General features: G+C 32.5%; 1 pseudogene; it reads right to left on the reverse strand.

The window, feature by feature from the left end:
• LOC111373674 overlaps positions 1–8,398 on the reverse strand; it is a 12,583-nt pseudogene extending 4,185 nt beyond the window's left edge.
• Positions 8,399–9,345: the final 947 nt, after the last annotated feature.

Consider the following 9,345-nt stretch of genomic DNA (forward strand, 5'->3'; position numbering starts at 1 on the left):
CAACTACTTAACAAACAGACATAACTATTTTGCCTCTTCCCGCGTTTTTTAAAATATGGGTATTTCATATGAGTTGGATTTGGACATTGTGAGATAATGAAAGGTGCGTGTAAAGAAAAAGGGGCCTCATTTGAGAGGTGGGCTTCAAGTTTGAGTCGGGGCTAGGCCCAAGTAACAATGGGTGTAATTATGTTGAGAATTTTTATTTTTTATTTTTTTAATAGTTAATCAGGTTAATAACCTACCTTTTTTTTTTTCGATAATCAGGTTGTCACATAAATGTAACTAACATATCACATATAGATTAAATTACAACTAGACATCATAGTAAATAATAGTTATACAATTTATAGGTAACAATTTGAAAGTTTTTTTTTTTTTTTTTTAATAACTTTGTCAATTTTGAAATTGTATTTTTGAACTACTGTTGTTATCGAATTATCTATAATTACTTTTTTTTAGGTGTTAAAAGTATAATTTATTAGGAATACTCATAATATCGATAATATAAATCTTATAGCATCTTCAATGAGGTTGAAATTTCTTAAAAATTGTATACGTAAAAAAGAATTTGAAATTTTTCTTTCCTGTGCAAGCGAGCATTATAAAGAAAAAAATAGATAGTCAAAGTTCGATGTAAAAAAGTGTAGGTCAACAAAATTTAAACTCTCCCTCCTCTATTAAATAAATAGTAGTAATAGACTAAATGCATTGAAGAAGAAATTTGAACATGTTTTGTTGTGACATTATAACTGGTAAGTACAATAGCTGTCGCTGTCAAGTGCCAACTAGACAGAAAACACTTTCGAGGAATGAGTCTCGTACATCGATGCATAAGTAGTATCAATTAAAATATTCATTCCTTCAATTTCTTTTTGTTCTCTGTCTTTTTTATTCCTTTTATGCGGTTTCTTAAAATCATTAAACTAGCCATATATATAAATCCTTGATTATAGTATGTTGCCTTATGCTAGTCAGCAATAGTTGCAAGTAAACTAGTATACTCGAAAACCACAAATGCACTTTTCATATCTAATATTCATTTTCCTTATATTTTTAACACAGGTCAACTCGACGTCATTGATTGAAGACTTGAACCAAACATGGGAAGTGCTTGCCGAGTCAATACGACCTGTATGTGACTTCTATGATATGGTCTCTTGTTTTCAGTAATTATAGAAATATTTATCATCATATTCAAGCAATTTCCTCTCTCATTTTATTTTCTTTCTAAGGCAAATACTTGATATCTTGGAATTTACTAATGAAATTTTCAATAATTGATTTATCAGATTTGCTTTTACTCCATGATTACCCTTCATCCATAATCTTGTTTAAAGTAATTTCTTTAGGCCATTGGTGGAGTCATGCGCGTAGTACTTTGCTTAATTGCCAATAGTGTCCTTACACAACCATGTTACTTCTCCAAATTCAGTAGTCTCACCAAATATAGGGGGTGTTTGGGTCACATTATTTTGATAATAATGTATTCTTGAATACTGTATTGATGGAAAATGTGTGGTTAAAAAATAAGGAAAAGTTTTTGATTTGTGTGTAATATTATTTTATTGAAAAATATGTGGTTGAAATAATGTCAAATCACTGTTTAAAAATACATTTTTTTGGAATAATATGGCTCAAATAGACCCATAATAGTGGTTTTCATTCAAATTTGGTATTCTCTTCATTCGAACAAACGAACTAATATGCATAGGTTTTCTTCTATCCACCTTTAACTTGAGTGTTAATTTGCAACAAGCTACACTAAAACTAGGGGTGTAAATGATTCCATATGGTTCTAATTTCAAGAGAACCGAACTTAACCATAAACCAACGATTTTTTTTATAATGGAACCAAATCGTTTTTTTTTTAAAGATATGAAACCAAACTGAACCAAACCGTTCAGTTCTGATTTGGTTTGGTTTGATTCTAATTTCATTTTTAAAATTTTTAGATTTGCATCATATAAATTAGTAATATATACCTAAATAAGAATTTAAATATCAAACATTTAGGAAGTTCAAATTTCAATCATCGAAATAAAAAAAGTCATAACTAACAAACAAAATATATTCATAATTTAAATACATAAATCAGTTTTCGTTTTCATACAAAAATTGTTTAATAAGTAATATCATTGATTCATTAAATTAATTGCAGTAGTTTTGAAGACACACCCCTACAATAAAGAATTATTAAAAATTTTACTGTCCACTTCAACGGGCAACATTAATCGTTTAATATTTCATGAATACTTATTGGATTTTCCTCTATTTGTGAAGAACACAAATAACTTATCAAATAATCAAGGTAAAAAAAGAGTTTAGAGACTTTTTAAGTAGCTGACCAATTTCATTTTCCAATCTTCAATGACACTCCACTGACTTGATAAAACGCGGGACCAGTATGCTACGATGTTGTGTAAATTGAAAATTAGTGAAGAAAAAATAATTCAATTGAATACAAAATTAGGATTTAAACAACTAATAAGATGTTTATCTCCAATGACCCAAAATTGATTAATAAAATGTATTCAATCAATGGGCTTTGAACCAGAACTGAGCCAGAACCACCGAAACCAAATGGTTCTTGATTCAAAGAACCAAAACCATTATTTTTTTTTTATAGAACCGAACCGAACCACTTGGTTTGGTTTGGTTTTCGTCTGGTTTGATCTGGTCTGGTCTGAACATTTTGTCCACCTCTAACTCAAACGATAACAGAAATAGTTGGCCCAAGAATTTCTCTTTTGCTTTCAAGTGATCAAATATCCTAACATGAACTCACGAACTTCTGTTAAGAAATTTGCTTTACTATTGTTAGCTCCTTCATTTTATTTTTTACTTTGTAGGTGATGAGAAGATTTGGTGTTCTCCCTTATGAGAAACTAAAGTAGTTGACTGGAGGAAGAGCAGTGACCAAAGAAAGCATTAGAGAATTCATCAAGGGATTGGATATACCAACAGAGGCAAAAACAGGTCTCTTGATTATGACGCGCCATTCTTATGTTGGGACAGCTGTGGAATTGGCTGAGAGCATAGAAATGTCTATAAGTTAGGCCGATGGAGCTATCCTTCCATGATTTTGAATTCAAATGCTAGGGCAATCCTCCATTTCGATAAAGAGAGAAATCATTTTCTTACTTTTACAGGTGGTTCGGGCAAGACGGGAAAAGAGTGGATTTTCTCTGCCTTGAAATCCATATTTAAAGGCCTGCTTCCTCTTGAAAACTTGTAGTGATTACGATGATGTTCACACACTTCGGATGTAGGAATAGGGTTTGAATTGATCCAATTTTTGACTTTCGACAAACAATTACTAGGTTATAGAGTAGAAAAGGCAAATCTATATCATAGTAGAATGGTGTACATCTGAAATTCCATTTTTCGAATTTCAACAAAGTGAAACAAGTTTTACTTGCCTTGTGAGTTTGTGTTGTGACTTACAAATACTAGATTAGAAACACTGGTACGTATGATTGTTCCTTTTAACAACTGTGAAGAAAAATTGGCCTTGAAAAACCAATAAAAATAGGCTTTGATAATCCTAAAGTGTTCAAACCATCCATTGATGCTCCCATCCTACTTCTATAAGCACGCCACCCGGTGGTGGTGTTGGTGGTGCTGCCTGTTTTCTTGGGAATAGAAACAAAATGAAAAACAAAACAAAGTAACTCTCAATCTAACTACAAATAAAAGTTTCTACTTATCCCCACCTCCTCCAAACATACCCATCATATCCTTAGCTGAAACCATTTGCTTCATCAAGCTTTGTAAACCACCCATACCTCCGATTTGCTTCAACATCTGAGGAGGGAGAACTTTGCTCATGTGTTGTGCATTCATGTTTCTTGACAAGGCACTCATTTCTCCCTTCTTCGGAATCTTAAGTCCCTTCATCTTGCTCCAAATCTTGGCTAGCCGCTTGTACTCTTCCAACATTTCCTTAACATCATTTACTTGTCGACCCGAACCTCTTGCAATCCGCATGATTCGCGATTCATTCAGGAGCTTTGGGTTGGAACTATCCAACTCTACAATATGACAGCAATTTTACAATATGACGGCAATTTGATTAGAATAATGGACCAGAAATAACTAAATTGATTTGAACAAATTCGTCATGGACTTGGAAGACCTTTGGCTAAGGTTAAATATAAGTGGGAGTTTTAAACAACTTTATGTTTCCAAACACGTCCAGAGGTTAACCTTTTCTTAGATTTAAGAAAAAAATTACTTGACTTTACACTTGAAATGAAGCTAATGAAACTATGAAAAGGGATCCAAACCTAAAAGACGGCTCACGAATGGTTTGACGTCAAACACTTCGAACTCACCCATATGTTCACCAGTACCAATAAACATGACAGGACTTTTTGTTGCTGCAACTCTGCAAATGGAGCAGAAGAACGGATATATCTTTACAACAAGTATAGGACAGTGACTCATATCCATGCACACTTGATATAGACTGGATATGTTAAATGAAACAAACATGGAATCCAAAAGCTACCATCTAAAAAATGCTTCCAAATAACATAGGTAATTTCTGTGTCAATCATTTTGGAACTTACGCACTAAGAGCGCCACCTCCCTTTGCATGACCGTCCATTTTAGTAACGATCACAGCTCCAACTGCTACACTTTGCTTGAATGCTTGAGCTTGATCAAACACAGCTTGACCAATACTACCATCCATAACAAATATAACAAGAAAAGGTGGTCTGGAACATTAGAATGACGATATTAGTATTTAAAAGTCCAAACTCCATGTTAAGAAGATAGGAAGGGAAAAGTCAAACATACCGTCGCTTCAGAAACTTGGCGCATCTCTTCAAAAAGAGCAGCTTCTTGTTTGTGGCGCCCACTGGTGTCAACAATTATGAGATCGAAATTTTCTTTCTTGAATATTTCAACACCTTCTACTGCAATTTTTACAGGATCTGACTCAGTATAGCTAACACAAAAAAACATTGGTCTGGTAAGACAATGGGAAAACGTGACAATAACAAAGTATAAATCAAATAACTCAATTGCTAAATGAAGATAAAGGAACATCAAATGTTGAATCCACTATTAGATTTCAATCGGTAAAAACACAAAATAACAACCATTTTGCCACATTCGCATAAGAGATTCATTCAATTAATATACATATATAAACTCTGCATAACTGTCACAGAAAACACTGGTTTGATAAGCTATAAAGGAAAAACATGACAAAAACACGATAACATCCATTTTGATAAGATAAGAGATTCCTTCAACATATAATACATTTATAGAAAGAGCAGCACTTGGAAACCAAGGCAAAAAGGCTGGAAGAAGCGTTATTATGTATAATCTGATGATAGCAAATTAAAATATATTATTCTTCCCAAAATTCAAATCCACCTCCAACCAAAAAACTCAATAAATAATTCATGACATACCCCCCACCCCCTTCATCTGCCATTACAAGTTTACGTCCCAATCATACTGGCTAAACGATCAAAAGTGCAAATCAACATCAATGGGAACTTTTTTCGATCTGCATAACCCAGAAAATGGAATACAGATAAGATTTCTCTTTTAAAAGTGGCATAACTAGCATACATACTTTCAGCATCAGTAAGTCTAAGTGAAAATAAATTATGCATTCATCAGGCTTCTTTTACATTTTTATATTTATATTACAAATTTTAACATATTTGATCTTCTAAATCATATAGAATCCTGCCTTTATTTCATTTTACAACTATATTGCGTACCTGAGACTGTATTCCAATAGCTCTGTGTAAAAAATAAAAATAAAATAAAAATAAAATAATAAAATAATAATAATAATAATAATAATAAATTAAAGAAGCAAATAAACAGAAATTATGTCCTCAGATCACAGGTAATGAAAACCAAAATCACGACCTCCATTAAAGGGAATTTTTGTCAACCTAACATCACAATATATGTCAAATTTTCAAGATTCAGTGCAGTATCAAAGCCATTAAAAGATTTGAATCAAAGAGACCTTCCGTAAAAAGGAATTTTAGCTTTAGCTGCATTTTGCTTCAGCTGGTCAAAAGCTCCAGCTCTAAATGTATCTGCACAAACCAGAGCTGGTTTCCAGCCCTTCTTCTGATGGTAGTATGCATACTTTGTACACGTGGTTGTTTTCCCAGATCCTAAAATAAAGTACATGTGAATAAGTACATCAATTTTCTCAAATAATGAAAAGATCCAAATAAATTAGAACCTCCAAATATATGGGATGACATGAATTCGTAGCCAATATAGAGTCATTCAAGAGTATAAACATACCTTGCAAACCGACGAACATAACAACACTTGTTTTCCCCTTTTTCAGAGTGAATGAAGGCTTTCCCGGATCCAACATCTTACAAAGCTCGTTAAAAATAGCCTACAGAAGAGACATTTTCAGACCTCATTTATTATTCCGGATTCCAACGATACCACTCAAATATCACAACTAGAATTTCTCAAAAGGATAATTCTACATGTAGATTATAGTATCTATAAGGTTGCGCTATACACGTGAAATTCCATGATTGGAGTAGGATGTCCATAATATACATGTAGCATGACATTTATAGAAAGAGCAGCACTTGGAAACCAAGGCAAAAAGGCTGGAAGAAGCGTTATTATGTATAATCTGATGATAGCAAATTAAAATATATTATTCTTCCCAAAATTCAAATCCACCTCCAACCAAAAAACTCAATAAATAATTCATGACATACCCCCCACCCCCTTCATCTGCCATTACAAGTTTACGTCCCAATCATACTGGCTAAACGATCAAAAGTGCAAATCAACATCAATGGGAACTTTTTTCGATCTGCATAACCCAAAAAATGGAATACAGATAAGATTTCTCTTTTAAAAGTGGCATAACTAGCATACATACTTTCAGCATCAGTAAGTCTAAGTGAAAATAAATTATGCATTCATCAGGCTTCTTTTACATTTTTATATTTATATTACAAATTTTAACATATTTGATCATCTAAATCATATAGAATCCTGCCTTTATTTCATTTTACAACTATATTGCGTACCTGAGACTGTATTCCAATAGCTCTGTGTAAAAAATAAAAAACATAAAAATAAAATAATAAAATAATAAAATAATAAAATAATAATAATAATAATAATAATAATAATAATAATAATAATAATAATAAATTAAAGAAGCAAATAAACAGAAATTATGTCCTCTGATCACAGGTAATGAAAACCAAAATCACGACCTCCATTAAAGGGAATTTTTGTCAACCTAACATCACGATATATGTCAAATTTTCAAGATTCAGTGCAGTATCAAAGCCATTAAAAGATTTGAATCAAAGAGACCTTCCGTAAAAAGGAATTTTAGCTTTAGCTGCATTTTGCTTCAGCTGGTCAAAAGCTCCAGCTCTAAATGTATCTGCACAAACCAGAGCTGGTTTCCAGCCCTTCTTCTGATGGTAGTATGCATACTTTGTACACGTGGTTGTTTTCCCAGATCCTAAAATAAAGTACATGTGAATAAGTACATCAATTTTCTCAAATATAATGAAAAGATCCAAATAAATTAGAACCTCCAAATATATGGGATGACATGAATTCGTAGCCAATATATAGTCATTCTGACTCATTCGAGAGTATAAACATACCTTGCAAACCGACGAACATAACAACACTTGTTTTCCCCTTTTTCAGAGTGAATGAAGGCTTTCCCGGATCCAACATCTTACAAAGCTCGTTAAAAATAGCCTACAGAAGAGACATTTTCAGACCTTATTTATTATTCCGGATTCCAGTGATACCACTCAAATATCACAACTAGAATTTCTCAAAAGTATAATTCTACATGTAGATTACAGTATCTACAAGGATGTGCATAATGTACACGTGAAATTACATGATTGGAGTAGGATGTCTATAATATACATGTAGCATGACCCTTCTCAAAAACAGATTTTGTAAGGCCAACGCAAATTAATACGCATTCTACGCCTACATTTTCTTCTCCTGAATTTTCTTCTCACGTCCTCAAATTTCAATATTCACATCCAGTAAAAATAAAAGGCCAAATTAAATATTTCCTCAATCAAAAGCCATCCTCTATTGTTTCAACTTTTACCTGTTGGATGATTTTTCGTTTATTGTGGCCCGCAGCTAGGTCTTCGAGATTGACGATTTTCTTAATATTGGTCTGCATGTCGCGGACAAGCTTGAACTGTACATCGGACTGAAGGAGCGCCCGTGTGATCTCATTGAGACAGTCATTCAGAACCTTCTCATCAATTATCGTCGCATTGCTCATCTTCTGCAGAGCCCGCGATATACTCCCTCCTAACTGCGCGAGCACCATCTTGATCGATTTGCGTGGTTTCTTCAAATTGAATGGTTTTGATTGAAGGTTACGAAATTATTATAAATATACAGAGTTTATAGTTGGAATGAAATATGTTATTTGAACTTCATATAAGACTTGTCTATTACGATAAGTTAGATAATCATCAATATTTATTTTATAATTTACAACAATATTGAGAGTTTCAATTGAAATGAAATGGACTCTCTTAACTCGATAAGATTTATTTATTCATGACGATAAAACTACTTATTCATCAATATTTGTTTTATAATTTTACAACAATATCTACCCAATAAACTTAAAATATATATCTATCTATATATAAATACAGGTTAATTGGCACAAAACGTCATTGCCTTTCAAGTTTATTTTGAAAAATGTCCCTACCTTTCATTTTTTGGCATTTTTGTACTTACCTTCCACATTTCTTTGAGCTGAACATCCTTTTTATCAATTTTTAATATAAAATGACCAAAATATCCTCCCATTTAAATAAAACAAAAAAAAAATAATAAAATAAATAAATTACAATCTTACTCCTTAATGTTTTAAAAAGTGCAATTTAATTCAAATAATTATTAAAAGGCCTAATAGTACAAAACGTCCCTTCGTTTGACATATAATGTGCGAAACATCCCTACGTTTCAAATTGATGAAAATGACGTTTTTCGCAATTGAATATGAAAATTGGGATGAAAACGCACAAAAAACTAAAAAGTATGGACGTCTTCCGCAAGAAGTGTCAAACGTAGGGATTTTTTTGCTATTAGCATTATTAAATTATTAAAAAAAAAATCTTTCTCTACTCTTCTTCTCCAAATGGGACTGCTGCGTTAGAAGTGAAAAAATTTTGGCCAACCATCGCCCAAACCGCTGAACCATCTGTTGATATTTTAAGATCATGAAGAGAAACGTCCTAGTGAGTAAATTCAATTGGTATGTTGGAAATGACATTGGTCTCTCTGAAATAAGTGATGCCGTCAGTA

Source organism: Olea europaea, unplaced genomic scaffold, assembly GCF_002742605.1.
Source record: "Olea europaea var. sylvestris unplaced genomic scaffold, O_europaea_v1 scaffold1152, whole genome shotgun sequence".
Taxonomy (NCBI): Eukaryota; Viridiplantae; Streptophyta; class Magnoliopsida; order Lamiales; family Oleaceae; genus Olea; species Olea europaea.